At 41.9% G+C, this 18,154-nt stretch overlaps 1 pseudogene; it reads left to right on the top strand.

The window, feature by feature from the left end:
- LOC115502120 overlaps positions 1-17,573 on the top strand; it is a 32,664-nt pseudogene extending 15,091 nt beyond the window's left edge.
- The last annotated feature ends 581 nt before the right edge of the window (positions 17,574-18,154 follow it).

Here is an 18,154-nt window from a genome sequence, read left to right as displayed (position 1 = left end):
ATGGAAGCTCTGTGCCCTGTCCCTGCACCTTGCCCTGTGCATCTCCTCTATCCGGCTGTTCCTGAGTTCTACCCTTTTATAATAAACTGGTAATCTAGTAACTAAACTGCCTCTCTGAGTTTTGTGGATTGCCCCAACATATTAATCCACCCAAGGCAGGGATCACTGGAGCCTCTAATCTATAACCTGTTGGTCAGAAGCCTGGGTGATAAACTGGGTTTGCAACTAGTGTCTGAAATTGGGGGTGAGCTCAGTTCTCCAAGAACTTAACCTGTGGAATCTGGTGCCATCCCCGGGTAGAAAGTATCAGAATTGGGGTGCCCGGCTGGCTCAGTCAGTTGGGCGTCCGACTTCAGCTCAGGTCATGATCTCATGGTTTGTGAGTTCGAGCCCCTCATCAGGCTTTGTGCTGACAGCTCAGAGCCTGGAGCCTGCTTCAGTTTCTGTCTCCATCTCTCCGTCCCTCCCCTGTTTGCGCTCGCTCATGCTCTCTCAAATATAAAATAAAAAAAACAAAACATAAAAAAAGTATCAGAATTGAGTTGAATTGTGGGACATCCTGCTGGTGTTCCAAAAATTGGTGCCGTAAAGGAGTCCCACTCCCACTACAGTGGAAATTGGGTCCCAGAACCTTTTAATTTGATAACAATGTTTGTTTGTTCTACAGAGCTCAAATAATACAGAAAATGGCAATGATAAAACTAAAAAAATATATAACCCTTTCCATTGCCCATCAGCCAGAAATAACCACCATTAAATAAGCATTAAATAAACATTGTTTATTAACATTAAGCTTATTTAATTAAAATTTTTTTTTAATTTTTTTTTTTTTGATGGAAAGAGAGTGCAACTGGGGGAGGGGCAGAGAGAGAGGGAGACACAGAATGTGAAGCAGGCTCCAGGCTCTGAGTAGTCAGCACAGAGCCCGATGCGGGGCTCGAACTCACAAACTGCGAGATCACGACCCGAGCTGAAGTTGGACATTCAGCCAACTGAGTCACCCAAGTGCCCCTCTTGTGTTTTTTCTTTGAAAACTTCTTTTCCATTTGCTGGGTTTTCACAGCAGGGTCACCAATCATCCTATCCCCTAACCTCCATAGCCATCTGTTTCTCTCTAATTGCTTTAATTTCTTTTACTTTTGAGTCTTTGTTCACTGCCATTTCTATAAACCCCCTTTCTCCCATCTGTCATAAATGTGATAATTGGCTGTGTTCTAGTTTGTTGCCATTTCTATTGTATTGACTTGTTCTGTAATGTTTTGGTCCTCAGTTTTAGTAAGCCTGCAATCTTTCTTTTCATAGCATTCTGTTGTTTTTCATCTTGTCCTTGAGCATTATTGAATTCTTGTTCTCTCCGACTTGGATTGTGAGAAGCAGCATGGGGAAGTGTTCCTCTGTTCCTTGAGTTCATTTTCTTCAGGGTGAGTTTTGTAGGCTAAGTTCCTGGGAGTGTGTTTGCGTATTGCATGCTGTTCCCGTTCAACCTGCTCCTGCTTGGGTGACTCTGCACATGCGCAGGCCGGCCCCTCTGCTCCTGAGGTCACTCGGTGAGGTGACTGCTTGACAGTCTTTCTATAGCATCTGGGCAATTTGTTTGCCACAGGAGCCGCAGAGTGAGAGCTGGACATTTCCTGTGATGTCCAGTTGTTTCTGTGCCTCGAAGGAGTGGTGGATGAAGCTGGTGTGGGGTTTGAGGGGGGGGGGTTTGCTCAGGTGAGGGCTTGACCTGTAAATGTAGTAGAGATGTTATTACTCCCCAGAATGACCTGTAGGGTTAATTCAATTCCTATTAAAATCCCAGCACAGTTTTCTTTCTAGATGTAGATAAGCTTATTCTAAAACTTTCATGGAAAGTCACAGGCTCAAGAATAGCTAAAATGATTTTTTAAACATTTTTTTAATGTTTATTCATTTTTGAGAGAGAGAGAGAGAGAGAGAGAGCAAGAGAGAGTGAGTAGGGGAGGCAGAGAGAGAGTGGGGGACAAAGGATCCAAAACAGGCTCTGTGCTGAGAGCAGCAAGCCTGATGTGGGTCTCGAACTCACAAACCGTGAGATCATGACCTGAGCCGAAGTCGGATGCTCAACCGACTGAGCCACCCAGGCACCCCTAAAATGATTTTTAAAAAGAAGAATAATGAGAGCCCCGCATCGGGCTCTGTGCTGACAGCTCAGAGCCTGGAGCCTGTTCCGGATTCTGTCTCCCTTTCTCTCTGCCCCTCCCCTGCTCACACTCTGTCTCTGTCTCTCTGAAAAATAAATACACATTAAAAAAATTTTTTTAAAAAGAAGAATAATGAAAGAACCACTCTAACCCAATCTTAAGGCCTACTACACAGCTACAGTAAATAAGACAATGTGGAATTGGAGGAGGGATGGACACATAGGTCAGTGGGACAGAATACATAATCCAGAAATAGACCCAAACAAACATACTCAATTTGTTTTTGACAAAAGTGCAAAATCAATTCAATAGAGGAGGCACAGTGTTTCCACAAACAGTGTAGGAACAATTGGACATTCATAGGCAAAAGAAATGAGTCTTGACCTGTAACTCAAAATGGAAAATGCAAAACTATAAAGCTTTTAGGAAAAAGCCACGGGAGAAAATCCTTAGGGTCTAGAACAAGGCAGAAAGTTTCTTAGACTTGTTACCAGAAGCACAATCCATAGAAGGAAAAATTGACAAATTGTACTTCATCAAAATTAAAAACATTTGCTCTGCTAAAGCCCATGTGAAGGGACATGAAAAGACAAGCTGCAGACTAGGGAAAGATATCCAGCAAAGCACTGGTATTTACAATATATAAAGAACCCTCAAAACTAATGTTAAAAACAAACAAACAAACCAACAACTCTCAGGGCACCTGGCTCAGTCAGTGGAGCGTGTGACTCTTGATCTTGGGATCATGAGTTTGAGCCCCATGTTGGGTGTAGAGTTTACTTAAAAATAAAATCTTTAAAAAATCTATTATTTCCTGCAACTTCATGTAAACCTACAATTACCTTAAAATGAGAAGTTTAATTGAAAAAAAAAAAAAAAAGAAACTTCATGTCTCCAGAGCATCCTTTTTTCTGATCCTTCCGACTAAGGATCTTAGGTCTTATTGGACCCTGAACTTTGCCTTTGGAGCATTTGTCATGGTTTTGTACTTATTTGAGGGGTTATTAGTTTAATGTCTTGTTTCTCTCACCAGGCTGTGAGCTCTATGCCACTGTATCTCCAGTGCTAAAACAATGCCTGATACATATTTATTAAATGAATAAGAGTTAATGCCTTGCAGAATTATTGAAGGGCTTTGTATTTGGAAAACACTTTATTTTGAATTTTAATTTTTAAAAAGAATCTCTATGCCCAATGTGGGGCTTGAACTCATGACCTCGAGATCAGGAGTCACGTGCTCTACCAACTGAGCCAGCCAAAAATCCCTGGAAAATATTTTAAATCCATGCCTCCCCAACTTTTCGTTTGAAAAAATGAACACGCATCCTTTTTCCAGGACACTCCTCATACTTTGAGGTTCCTGGCTCAGCCCTGCATCGTCAGCAGCCTTTGTACAACATCTGCCATTTCTCCGAATTCTCCAAGTTGGACAGCTGCCGAGAAAATCCACCCTTTTGGCCTCCTCAGGGCTGAGTTTACCCAGTAATTGGTCTCATTATTCTATGTTGGAGTTTTAGAAAGACAGCATGATGCTGTCATTATTCAATGAATAACAACATCTAAATTGATCCAAGGCTCCATGAAATGACATTTCTAGGCTTATTTATAACAACCTATTCAAACGTTTTGACTTATTACTAAAACAATTCAAGTGACTTCAACTTCCCAAATGACAAGGTATCTTCAGAAAGTATATGGAGGGGAATCTCTGTGACAGGTAAGACCTTGTAACAAAGTGACTAACTTGACAGTTAGTTTCAGAATTCTCTTTGAATTCCAAGCAGTGTTTGCTGAGAAAGAAGCAGTTTTGGAGGTTACAGGCTGGTGGCATCTTGTTTGCTGTTCTTGGGCCGGTCCGGTTGTGAAGTCCGCAGGATTTTCTTATGTGGTCTGACTTGTCACAGCATTTTTGAAGCATATATATATATATATATATATATATATATACACACACACACACACACATATATGTATATGTGTATATATATATATATATATATATATATATATATATATATACCTACACTCAAGACAACAGAGAAATCCCCCTTTATGACTACAGAAATAACATACTCAATGCAGAAGACTTAGAAAAGAGGTAAAATACAGGGGCACCTGGGTGGCTCAGTCACTTGAGCACTGACTCTTGATTTTGGCTCTTGTGGTTCGTGAGATCAAGCCCTGGGTCAGGCTCCGTGCTGAGCGTGGAGCCTGCTTGGGATTCTCTGTCTCCCTCTCTTCTGCTCCTCCCCACTCACACGAGCTTGTGCATGCTCTCTCTCAAAATAAGCTTTAAAAATGTAAAAAATCAATTTCTTCAAATATCACCATCAAGAGATTATCATTCTTCTTAAGTTTTAATTTTGAACTAATTTTAGCCTTGGAGACAAGTTGCAAATATACTTGTAGGAAAGTGGACCCCCCCCCCCCCCCCCCAGTATCCATGCCCTACTCTCAGAATCCTCTGAATATATTATGGTGATGGCCATGGAGACTTTGCAGATGTATTTAAGGTCACAAACCTTAAAATAGGGAGAGTAGCCTGGAATGTCCAGGTGGGTCCAATTTAACCAGAGCTCTTAAAAGCGGAGAACGTTCTCTGGCTGAAGTCAGAGATTCAGAGCATGAACACACTTTTGCTAGCTGTGAGTTGGAGGGGGCTCCCTGCATAGACCAGAGGGAGGCCTCTAGAAGATAAGGGTGGCCCCTGGCTGACCCACAACAAGGAAATGGAACGTCCTCCTGTAACTGCAAGGAATTCAATCCTGCCAACAACCTGAGTGAGCTTGCAAGAGGATCCTGGGTCTCAGGTGAGAATCAGGACCTCCATGGGTATCTGAATTTTAGCCTGGTGAGACCCTGAGCAGAGAATCTAGCGATGCTGCTGCAGGCTTCTGACTCTGTGGATCTGTGAGATAATAAATGAGTAGTGTTTTAAGCTGCTAATTTTGTGGCAATTTGTTATGGAGCAATAGAAAAGGAATAGAAGAGAACAAAGAATTCCTGTCTATCCTTTACCCAGCTTCCCCTAATGTTAACATTTTACACACCATAGGACAGTGATCAAAAACCAGAACATCGGGGCGCCTGGGTGGCTCAGTCGCTTAAGCAGCTGACTTCGGCTCAGGTCATGATCTCGCGGTCCGTGAGTTCAAGCCCTGTGTTGGGCTCTGTGCTGACAGCTCAGAGCCTGGAGCCTGTTTGGATTCTGTGTCTCCCTCTCTCTGACCCTCCCCCATTCATGCTCTGTCTCTCCTCTTTCAAAAATAAATAAACGTTAAAAACAAAATTAAAAAAAAAAACCCCGAACATTGACATTGATACAATACTACTGATGAAACTACCGACTTGACCTGAATTTCACCGGTTTTTCCACTAATATCCTTTTTCTGTTCCAGGACCCCATCTAGAGTTAAACGGTGCATTTAATCATCACGTCTCCTTAATCTCGTCCAATCTGTGACAGTTCCCCAGTCTTTCTTGACCTTGACACTTTTGAAGAGTACTGTCTAGTTATTTTGTAGAACATAACTTGATTTGAATTTGTTAGGCATTCCTACATGATTGCAATGACATTTTGTACCGTTGGCAAGAATACCATAGAAGGGTGCTTTTCTTGGCACATTATATCCAATGCTTCGTGATTTTGAGATGTCTTTTTACTGGCTTTATTCACCTTGATCGCTTGGTTATTATGGTGTCTGCTGGGTTTCTCCACCATAAAGTTACTATCTTTCCTTTTGTATTAATCAATATCTTTGAGACCATGCAAATGTTATTGTCTTTAAACTTTGTCCACTATGGGGTGCCTGGGTGGCTCAGTCGGTTGAGCGTCCAGCTTCAGCTCAGGTCATGATCTCACAGTTCGTGAGTTCGAGTCCCGCGTCAGGCTCTGTGCTGACAGCTCGGAGCCTGGAGCCTGCTTCAGATTCCGTGTCTCCCTCTCTCTCTGCTCCTCCCCTGCTCACACTTTTGTCTCTCTCTCTCAAAAATAAATAAGGTTAAAAAATTAAAAAATCACTTTTGTCTACTAGTTTTAGCATTATTAGATTTTATCATCTGTAACAAGGGGGGATGGAAGGACTCTTATAGTTTAAACAATATTCTTCTAATTCCCTCCCATGTTTGGTAAATATGTGTTTGTATATATAACATATATATAAATGTAAATACATATATAAAACAAATAAGGTATATTTGTTATATATAATACTAGTGCTATTTTGTTACCAGCTATTTACTTAACAAGCATCATAAACATTTTTCCTTGTCATGAAATATTTTTTAGAACATGGGTTCTAAAAGTAGTTAATACTAGTAGTTAGATAGCATTTTATTTTATGTTTCTATTATTTTCTTTTCTCTATTTTAGTTGAAAAAAAATTTTTTTAAGTTTATTTACTTTTGAGGCAGAGAGACAGAACCGTCAGTGGGGGAGGGACAGAGAGAGAGAGGGAGACAGAATCCAAAGCAGGCCCCAGGCTCTAGGCCTCAGCTCAGCTGCGAGCACGGATCCTGATGCGGGCTTGAACTCACAAACCATGAGATCATTATGTGGGCTGTAGTCAGATGCTTAACCAACTGAGCCACCCAGGCACCCTGGTTCCATTATTTTTCTAGCCAGTTTACAATTTTCAGATGAGTGGTTTAAATTATTTTCTATTATACGTAGGGTGCAATGAATATCTTTGCACACATCTCTATTTCCTAAGGGTGTTTTTTTTTTTTTTAAATGTTTATTTATTTTTTGAGAGAGAGAGTGCGAGCAGGGGAGGGGCAGAGAGAGAGGGAGGCACAGATTCCGAAGCAAGCTCCAGGCTCCGAGCTGTCGGCACAGAGCCTGACGTGGGGCTCGAACCCACAGACTGTGAGATCGTGACCTTAGCTGAAGGTGGACGCTTAACCCACTGAACCACCCGGGTGCCCCCCTAAGGGTGGTTTTCTTGAAAGTTGAACCTGCTGGCTCAAAAGATTTGTACACTATTTAAAAAAGGTTTTTAAATAGTGATTTATTTTTTATTTTTTTTTTTATTTTTTTTTTCAACGTTTATTTATTTTTGGGACAGAGAGAGACAGAGCATGAACGGGGGAGGAGCAGAGAGAGAGGGAGACACAGAATCGGAAACAGGCTCCAGGCTCTGAGCCATCAGCCCAGAGTCTGACGCGGGGCTCGAACTCACGGACCGCGAGATCGTGACCTGGCTGAAGTCGGACGCTTAACTGACTGCGCCACCCAGGCGCCCCTAAATAGTGATTTATTTTTGAGAGAAAGAGACAGAAAGTGAGTGGGGGAGGGGCAGAGAGAGAGAGAGAGAGAGAGAGAGAGAGAGAGAGGACAGAATGTAAGCAGGCTTCAGGTTCTGAGCTGTCAGCACAGAGCCCAATATGGGACTGGAACTCACGAACCATGAGACCGTGACCTGAGCTGAAGTCAGAAGCCTAACTGACTGAGCCACCCAGGTTGCCCCGATTGGACACATTTGATACGCATTGTAAACTCCCTCTCTTGACCCAAAATGCAGTGTGTGGCAGATTCTCCCATTCATCCTATTCCTAACAGCGTTTTACATCAGGATTTTCAGCATTCTTGCTCATGGTATAATCATTAATAAGAATTTCTATTCCCGCAAAGCCAGCTTTCTGTTTTCACAACCATGGCTTTTAGGGGAGACACAGACCACTGCAGAACCAGCCTGTGGTGTTCTGGGGGTGAGCGGGAGGCCCAGCTCAGCCTGGAGCTAGGAGTCTTCTCTGTGTAGGCACAAGCTCATGGTTAGTGGGCTACCCTGTGGCACAGGCTGCTGTGGTGGTCCTCAGAGTTTGGTGGTATCAGAATTATTTGGGAGGTTTATTAAAAGGTAAATTTCTGGATTCAGATCCAGGCCTTAAAGATCGGAATCGTTGGTGGACCATCCCAGGCATTTGTATTTTAAACAGTCTCATCAAGGGTGTAAAAATGAGGTGGCCCTTGGGGCCGTACTTTGAGAAACACCAGTTTTGGCTTTAAGCCATTTTAAGAGATTATTCTTTGGAATAATCTGTGAGAAATAAACATAACAGGGGAATCAATGCCTTAATTTTCACCATGTGCAAAGACAGGTTTTTCTCTCGCCTTCCTCTCTCAATTACCCACTTTTTAGTTAGTCCTTTTTTTTTTTTCTTTTTTCTGTCCAGGCTCTCTTTCCAGCATGCAGCTTTCCCAAAATAGAAACATTTTCTTTGTATCAATAAATGGTCTTGTCACTCCCACCCTTTCAGGTCTCCTTTAGCCTCTCTTGCTTTGATGAACATTTTGTAATATGCCCATACTTCACCTATGTGATTTCACAGGATCCTAATGACAGCCCTTCATGGGAAGGGGTGCTGGTATTAGGAGCCATTGCATTTGTAAATATAGGAAATAGGATTAGAGAAGTTAAGTAATAGTAATAATAATTGCATTCATGAGTCTGTTGTGTCCCAGCACCTCTGCAGTGTGGAAACTCATAGTATGAGGCCCAAAATGGTCAAGAGACTGATCTAAGTGAGCTGGTTAGAAACCGAGTCAAAGTTCACATCACAGCCTGGTCCAGAGCAGATCCTCACTGTAGCTGATCAAGCCCTTGTTCCCTGGCGTGTGTGTGTGTGTGTGTGTGTGTGTGTGTGTGTGTGTGTAGTGAGGGATGGGATTCAAGTTCTGGGATCTTGGTTCTCGGTCTAAAGCAGTTTCTGTCTGCAGTATATTTACTTACAATCTTAGCGTGTGTATGGGGCACCTGGGTGGCTCAGTTGATTAAGCATCTGACTCTTGGTTTCGGCTCAGGTCATGATCTTGTGGTTTGTGGACTTGAGCCCCCACATCAGGTTCTGTGCTGGCAGCACAAAGCCTGCTTGGGATTTGCTCTCTCACCCTCTCTCTGCACCTCCCCTGCTCTCTCTTCCTCTCTCTCTCTCAAAATAAATAAACAAACGTAAAAAAAAAAACACGATCTAGCGGTGCCTGGGTGGCTCAGTCGGTTAAGTGTCTGACTTTGGCTCAGGTATCTGCTCCTGAACTTCCATGGTGCTATATAGTTGTTTATGTGAACAGGATGCATTTTAAGGTGTAATATTTGAAACATTTGGAATCAAATCATAGTTCTGCTCTTAACATTTTTTATGGAGAAGTTGGGACATGGTTTCATTCATACAGATTATTCATTTGGATTATTAGGCTCATCTCCTTAACAGAGTCTAGCTTCTTAAAGTAATGGGTTTGATGTGTACAAGGATAATTTTTGTATAAGTAGCTCTTAAACTATGCAGTTGAGAGCAGAGACAGTGGGGAGTACAGTGTAATTGCTTTCTGTAAGGAATGTTCATCACTTCTGTTAGCTCATGCTAAAGATTAGGTATAAATACATAAGACCTTTTTACATTAGATAGTGTATTGACAGAAGCAGGTCCTTAAAATAGCTCAGTTTCTCTGGATTCAAAGCTGAGGGAAGAAGGCAATGGATTTCACCTGGATGACCCTTTACCAACTCTTTTCCTGAAACCTCATATCCCTTCTTTCCCATTCTCACTTCCAACAATCAGTGAGAACCTGGGACCTCCCCTCACATGTTTACACAGCAGCCATGTCCCTCTGTTGTGAGCTTTGCCTTCCCTCCTGTGACTTTGACTACCACCATCCTTTGCCTTCTCAAGCATCTGGCTCCAGCAGTTTTTTCCCTGTTCTGTATCTTCACATTTTCCCCCATCTACCGGATCGTTCCCATCAACATATACATTTGCTATAATATCACTATTGTAAGATTAAAAAAAAAGCTTCCTTACCCTATATCCTTCCCTAGTGATGACTTATTTCTCTTTTCCCTTTATAGCAAAACTCCGTGAAAGAGTTGTCATATTCTTTCTTGAATGCACACAGGCTTTCGGGCCCTCGTTCCCTTCCACTGAAGGTCACCAAAGACCCTGTGTTGTTAAATCCAGTGGTCATTTCTCAGACCTTTCTTGACCAGCCTGCAGCATCTGAAGCAGTCACTCCTTCCTTCTTCAAACTGTTTGTAAACCCTTGGCTTCAGAGAACACACAGTCTTGGCTCACTTTCTTCATCACCGTTCACTCTTCTGCAATTTCCTTTGCTGGCTTTTCCTCATCTCCCCAACGTCTAAATTTTGAGTACTCTAGGACTCAGTCTTTGAGCCTCTTCTCTGTATTCCCACTCCTTACACTAACACTTCTGAAGCTTTCTCACACCAGAGCCCCCACAAGAAAATAACCACTCATTTAGTCACACTGGGGTCATTAAGGCTCTTGGTTTGAGATGACCAGTCGGGAGGCTCTTGTAGCCCCCGGCTGCCATATCTTGGCTCACCCATCACCCTTTTATATGCAGAGAAATCTCTTTACTAGATGACCTGCTTTCTGTTATAGACTTTAAAAAATTTTTAATATTTATTTTTGAGGGGGGTGGAGGGGCAGAGAAAGAGAGAGAGACACAGAATCTGAAACAGGCTCCAGGCTCTGAGCTGTCAGCACAGAGCCCAACGCAGGGCTCGAACCCACTAACTGCGAGATCATGACCTGAGCCAAAGTCAGATGTTTGACTGAGCCACCTAGGCGCCCCATGTTATAGACTTTAAATAGCATCCATACTTTGATCTCCAAATTTGTTTCTTTAGCCTAGATCTCTCCCTAAACCTTCCCTAAACCTATCCAACTGCCTCCTGCAGTCTCCATTTGGACATCACTTTCCATCTGCTCTCAGTTCTTTTTCAGGAGGAATTTCTCTATAAATAGGTATAGATTTGGTGTGTCTGTGGAGGAGGTGAGTTCAAGGTCTTCCTACATTGCCATTAACAAGGGAACCCTTAACAAGGGTGGAGAGAGGAGAGAGAGAGAGAGAGAGAGAGAGAGAGAGAGAGAGAGAGAGAGAGAGAGAAGGAAACATAGAGAATCAGGGCGAAAATCAGTTCATGAGGTTTAACATTCAAATGAGAGGAGTTCCAGAAAGTGAAATCAGAAAGAGCTGAGGAAGGATATAATTAGTTAATTCAGGAAACCGAAATCTCTAAATTAAAATGACCCATCTCAGTACTCATCTCGATGGATAATTAAAAAAAAAAGACTCACACCAAGTCATGAAAGGTTAGACTTCTGGGGATAAAGAGAAAATCATAATAGGTTATAGAGAGGAAAAAATAACACACAAAAAGATTAAGCATCAGAATGACTGCTTGTCAATACTGTGAAGTAGAAGAGGCAATGCTGTAACATTTTTTTTAGTATAAAAATATTGGAATGAAAACAAAAACTATCATTGTTTGTAGATACTATGATTGTTTTTCCTAAAAAAAATCCATGACAACTGAAAAATATAGTCGTCAGAACTAGCGAGATGGCTGGGTACAATATCAACATGAAAAATCAGTAGGAATTTTATGCCTGTCAGTCTCTCAAACTCATTAGGTTTTAACTAAACTCATCTTTCCCCCCAAACAATGTATCCTGGATATTCATATTTCGGTGAATTTTATCATTACTCTTTCAGTTAGTCTACACACCTTAGGGTTATCCTTTCCTTCTCCCTCCACATCTAAACAGCCACTTTATATTATAGATTATCCCCAGACAGTGCCTTTGAATACATCTCTTCTGATACTACCAGTACAACACTCATATATTTCCATTTCACACAACACTGAGTCCAACTCCCTTCTCCCTGACCTTGCTCTGCAGTAGAGGCTGGAAATATGGAAATGTTAGAATTCCCAGCTTTCAAGCCATGGGTGACCATTTGACACAGGTCAGGCCAATGAGCCGTTAAGCAGAGGTCCCTGGGAAGACTTCTGGTTTTTCAACAGAAACTGAGAAACACCAAGACGATGGATAACATCTTTAAAGTGCTGGAAAAAACCAACAACCTATATTCACACATCCAGTAAAAATATCCTTCAAAGACATTTTTGAAGTGAAATTAAGGGAGTTCCTTAGGCTAAAGGAAAATGGCCTTGGACAGAAGCATGCAATGCAGAAAGGAAGATCACCAGAAACAAAAAATACGTGATCAATACAAAGGAGCATTTCTTATTTAGAAAGCAATAATGATAGTATTTTATAAAATTTGTAATATATACAAAAGTATTAAAAATTTTTTTTAAATGTGTATTTACTTTTGAGAGAGAGAGACAGACAGAGTGTGAGCAGGGGAGGGGCAGAGAGAGAGGGAGACACAGAATCTGAAGCAGGCTCCAGGCTCTGAACCATCAGCACAGAGTCAGATGCAGGGCTTGAACCCACAAACTGTGAGATCATGACCTGAGCCAAAGTCAGACACCGAACTGACTGAGCCACCCAGGTGCCCCATGTAATATACACAGAAGTAGAACGTATGACAACAATATATAGGAAAAAAAGGCAAGAGCGTATTAAAAATGGAGCTGAGTTTCTTGTATTATTTAGAAAGTGATAAAGGCACTAATTTAAAGAAGTCTACAACAACTATTTTTTTTTAAAGTTTATTTATTTTCAGAGAGAGAGAGCAAGCAAGCACAAGTGAGAGAGGAACAGAGAGAGAGAGGGAGAGAGAGGGAACACCAAGCAGCCTCCATACCATCAGCTCAGAGCCTGATGTGGGGCTCAAACCCACGAACCACGAAATAATGACCTGAGCTGAAATCAAGAGTGGGACGCTTAACCGACTGAGCCACCCAGGTGCCCCATCCAACAACTATTTTTAAGTAAGCATACATACAGCGATTACTAATGAAAAGATCACTGTAAGAATGTTTATAAGGATAATATAGGAGAAAAATAATTGAGACTTGGGTTAATCCAGAGAGGGCAAAACAGAAGGACTGAATCCAGTTTCTCAACTCGGGGTTTGTGGGACCCTAGGGTTCCAACAAGATGTTGCCTAGAAATTATGATTGAAGGGAAACAAAAACATGAATTTTAACCTTTGCACACCATGCTGGGACTCCTAGGGATGAGCAGTGATGAAACAAGCCCTTTAACAATTTGGTTAGTGATCTTTCAGCCCCTATGGTGGTGCACAGTATGGACCTGTTCATTCATTAAGCCCAGTGTCTGTTCTGATTTAAGAAATAGAGTAACATATGAGAGTACAGAAAGATAGGAGGGAGCCAGATTCTGTAGGCCACTGTAAAGACTTGACTCTAAGATCGGAAATCCCTGATGGGTTCTGAACACAGGAGTGACCTGATTTGACTTCTATTTTAAAATAATAATTCTGAGTGCTGTATTGCAAATGGCTAGCAGGAGTGCAAAGCCTAAAGCAAAGAGGCTGGCCTGGACACTGTTGTACTAAACCAACAAGACGATGAAGGAACTTGGTACATTTTGAAGTGACACCAACAGTTTTTTTTTCTGATGGATTGGAGGTAGGGTGTTAGACAAAGAAATAAGTCAAGCAACTGGAAGAAAACCTGCCATGTATAGATATGAGGAAGATGATGTGATAAGCAATTCTGAGACTAAGATCAAGAGATCAGTTTCAGATGTGTCATTTCTCTCTCTCTCTCTCTCTCTCTTCTGGAAAATTTCCTGACTTTTTAAAAATCTCTTCTACGGAATCTTTGAATTGTTGAATTTTTTTTTTTGAGTGTCCATTTTCCAGAATTCCTAATCTTATTTCCTGGATGAAATATCTTTTCTCTCCAAAAACATTAATTACAATTTAAAAGTTTTTTTTCCTGCCCCTTGAGGTATCTTTTTTTACTGGGTTCCTTTATTTCCTGGTTTCATTTGTTTATAATTTTTATTCAAAGTTGATAATCCTGCAAGGTTCATTGTAGAAACCAGCATCATCTGTCCCCTCTCCCTTTGTTCATTTTGCCACTTCCTCTCCCCACGGGAAAACACAAGTCTTCTAGCTGATATTTCTAAATAGCATACTTGTATTGCTACTTCTTGAGTTTTCAGTTCCAGCCACTATCTTTTTCATTGGAGAATGAGAATTGACCCCTCCTTTTTATCTCTGCTGCTATAAGCATGCTCTGTTGTCATCCCTCCATGCTTCCAACATTATTAGTTAATTACTGAGTGTGCACACTATTATTCTTAGCTCATTGCAATTGGTTTTTTTTAGTGTTTAAAAATATTTTATTTTAAGTCATGTCTACACCACGATGGGCAAACTCAAAAGCTGGAGACCAAGAGTCGTGTGCTTTACCCACTGAGCCAGCCAGGTCCCCCTGGTTTGTAGGAGTTATTTATATAGCTAGGCTATTAACTATCCTCTATTAGTTGTATGTATTGCAGAAAGCCCTCCTTCGTAGCCTTGTCTTTTCACTTTGTTGATGGTGCTTCTGTAATGTAATCACATGCAACAGTATTTTCTTTACGGTTTTTGGTTCCCCCCTCTTGTTAAAGAAAATTACCTTGAGATCATGAATCTATTTTCCTATATTTCCTTCTGAAAATTTAAAGTCTTGCTTTTCACATTCAGAACTTTAATTCACCTGCAAAATCATTTTTTTTTGTGTGTGATACGAGGTAGGGATACACCTGTCATTATTTTCCACGAAGGTGATGAGTGATCCCAACACCCTTTATTAAAGAGCTTCTGTGGGACTTGATTGGCTGAGCCATGGAGATGGTGGCTACAGCCAAGGGGGTGGCCAGAAAGCAGCTGTAGAGTCTAGTAGACTTGCACTGTCTTCGGCTTTTGGTTTCAGCCTAGCGCTCTGAACTGAAGTTTTCACATCTTGTTCTCCACTCCTAGGGCATCACATCCTCTCTCGACCTGTTGCTGCCACTGGAGCCCACTTGAAGGGCATGGCTGGGATGGAGGGTTGGAGCCTGGGGGACTGTGGGGCTAAGCACCTCCAGTAGGCGCTTAGCCCAAGACTGGCCCTATGACCTCTGGGAGGAACATGTGGCTCTGGCATCAGAAAGAGTGGGAGAAGTGAGAAACAAGGGGGGATAAAAAGCAGCGGTGGGTGGAATCCCCTGCTGTAAAAATCCCTTGCTCCTGCTCAGATTGCTGGTACTGTATGGAGTGATGGAATGCTGTAAGTCTGTCCCAGGCGGATGGGAAAGAGTTGTGAAGCAAAGGTGGTCAGGGAAGACAGCAGGAAGATTCGATGGATATTTTATCAGCCCACAAGGACTGACGTTGAGATCTGAAAGTTCACTTGCTAATTATCTTCACATAAATGGAGAGACTTCTCTTATGCTGGAAGAGTTTGATTTTACTGTACTTTCTAAAAGGAGCATCAAGTCCAGATATAAAGACTACAGCATAGCACTTCTGACATCCCAAATGCAAAATGAAAGTATCACTTCAAACCAGAACATCAGGACATGGGGCTGGTGGAAAAAAAGATGTCTTTCCCCTGCCAAGTTATAGTTTGGAAGGGCAAACTAGCACAGGACTATCTAACGTTATTTTTTAAATTTTTTTTTATTAAAAACAGTTTTTTAACGTTTATTCATTTTTGAGAGACAGAGAGAGACAGAGAATGAGCAGGGAAGGGGCAGAGAGAGACACACACACAGAATCCAAACCAGGCTCCAGGCTCTGAGCTGTCAGCACAGAGCCCGACACAGGGCTTGAACTCACAAACCGTGAGATCATGACCTGAGCTGAAGTCAGACACTTAACTGACTGTGCCACCCAGGTGCCCCAGGACTATCTGACTTTATTACTTATTTATTTTTAAATGTTTCATTTATTCTTGAGAGAGAACAGATAGAGTGTGAGTGAGGGAGGGACAGAGACAGAGAGAGGGAGACACAGAATCCGAAGCAGGCTCCAGGCTCTGAGCTGTCAGCACAGAGCCCAATGTAGGGCTCAAACTCATGAACTGTGAGATCATGACCTGAACTGAAGTCAGACGCTTAACTGACTGAGCCACCCAGGTGCCCCAGGACTATCTAACTTTAAAGAAGATGAGGGTGTCAATGATGTTGACTCCAGAAAGGTTAGAAAGTCCAAAGGAAAGATGACTATTTTGAAAGGAATTCAAATTAAAGAAACTAAAACAGGATGTTGGAAGGGTTTTCCAGATTCTGCTCACAGTAATAGGAAAAGAGAATCTGAGTATAATAAGGCAGCTGCTAAAAGTGAACCATTGTCGCTTGATAAAACTTCCTCCGTTTCTGAATCTGGAGTGAACAACAAGAACCTCAGTGTAACCAATGAAGAAAAGAGACTTGTAGAAGAAAAATCATTGAGTTCCAGATCAAATTTTGTTTTGAACAAATAACTTCTGGCATCATAAACAAATTATGTTCAGCTGAAGAAGCAGAACACAACGAGAAGTGGGAAGAAATCTTTTTAGAAGCCAAGGAAATAAAAACAAAAGTAGAAGTCAGGGAAAGGAAGGAACATTTGCATACTGACATTTAAAAATGTGGCTCTGAAATGGACAACTGCTCATGAAACCGAGAAAGACTATTTATGTGAAAATATGTCAAGAAGATACCATTCCACAGACACAAATAGAAAAAAGGAGGGGGCGCCTGGGCGGCTCAGTCTGTTAAGCATCCGACTCTTGGTTTCAGCTCAGGTCAAGGTCTCGCGGTTTGTGAGCTCAAGCCCTGCATTGGGCTCAAGCCTGGAGCCTGCTTGGGATTCTCTCTCCCTCGCTGCCCCTCCCCTACTTGTGCACGCTCATGCTCTCTCTCTCTCTCTCTCTCTCAAAAATAAAATAAAGTTAAAAAAAAAGGAAAAAGGAAAACAAACATATATTTTTCCAACAAATACTACAAAGAAGCTCTTAGCCCCCCAAGACGTAAAACCTTTAGGAAGTGGACACCTCCTCGGTCACCTTTTAATCTTGTCCAAAAATACTTTTCCATGATCGACAGAAGCTCCTCATTGCTACTATATCTCTCAATCAGACCTCAGGCAAAGTGGCAACACCTGAGCTTTCGGAGTTTCTGGAGAAGTATCCTTCAGCTGAGGTAGCACGAACTGCAGACTGAAGAGATGTGTCAGAACTTTTATTTTTTTTCCAAAAAATTTTAATGTTTATTTATTTTTGAGAGACACAGAGAGACAGAGCATGAATGGGGGAAGGAGAGAGAGAGGGAGACACTGAATCTAGAACAGGCTCCAGGCTCTGAGTGGCAGCCCAGAGCTTGATGCGGGGCTCAAACCCAGGAACGGCGAGATCATGACCTAGGCAGAAGTCAGATGTTCAACTCACTGAGCCACCCAGGTGTCCCATGAAGTGTCAGAACTTCTTAAACCTCTTTTTCTCTACAATCTTTGAGCCAAAGCCATTATCAAGTTCTCAGATGAATATCTGGCAAAACAGTGGAGGTGGCTGATTGAGTTTCATGGGATGGACAAATAGGGCAACGACTCTTACTGAATTTTTTGCATCAATGAATGGAAGCAGGTGCATGCTGAAGACCATAAGTTAAATGAATATCGTGACTGGCTTTGGAAAACTCATGAAAAGTTAAGTCTGTCTTAAAATTCTTCAAAGTTTTCAAACCCATCTTTTATATGTTACTCTGTACTTGATTCTCAAGAGCTCCATTAAGCACAACCAACTGCCTTTACAGGCATATAGATTTTTTTTTTTTTAATTTTTTTTTTTCAACGTTTATTTATTTTTGGGACAGAGAGAGACAGAGCATGAACGGGGGAGGGGCAGAGAGAGAGGGAGACACAGAATCGGAAACAGGCTCCAGGCTCTGAGCCATCAGCCCAGAGCCCGACGCGGGGCTCGAACTCACGGACCGCGAGATCGTGACCTGGCTGAAGTCGGACGCTTAACCGACTGCGCCACCCAGACGCCCCCAGGCATATAGATTTTAATCAGTACAACTAGAACCGCAATGTAGGTTATGTTTTTTGTGTGTTTCAAATTTTTATTTAAGTTCTAGTTAGTTAACATAGTGTAATATTGGTTTCAGGAGTAGAATTTAGTGATTCATCACTTACATATAACACCCAGTGCTCATCACAAGTGCCCTCCTTAATACCCATCACCCATTTAGCCCATCCCCCACCCACTTCCCCCCTCTAGCAACCCTCAGTTTGTTCCCTA

This window comes from Lynx canadensis, chromosome E2 (genome assembly GCF_007474595.2).
Source record: "Lynx canadensis isolate LIC74 chromosome E2, mLynCan4.pri.v2, whole genome shotgun sequence".
In the NCBI taxonomy this organism is placed as follows: domain Eukaryota; kingdom Metazoa; phylum Chordata; class Mammalia; order Carnivora; family Felidae; genus Lynx; species Lynx canadensis.
Note: the sequence above shows the minus strand (reverse complement) of the source record. Positions and strands in the feature narration are given on the sequence as shown.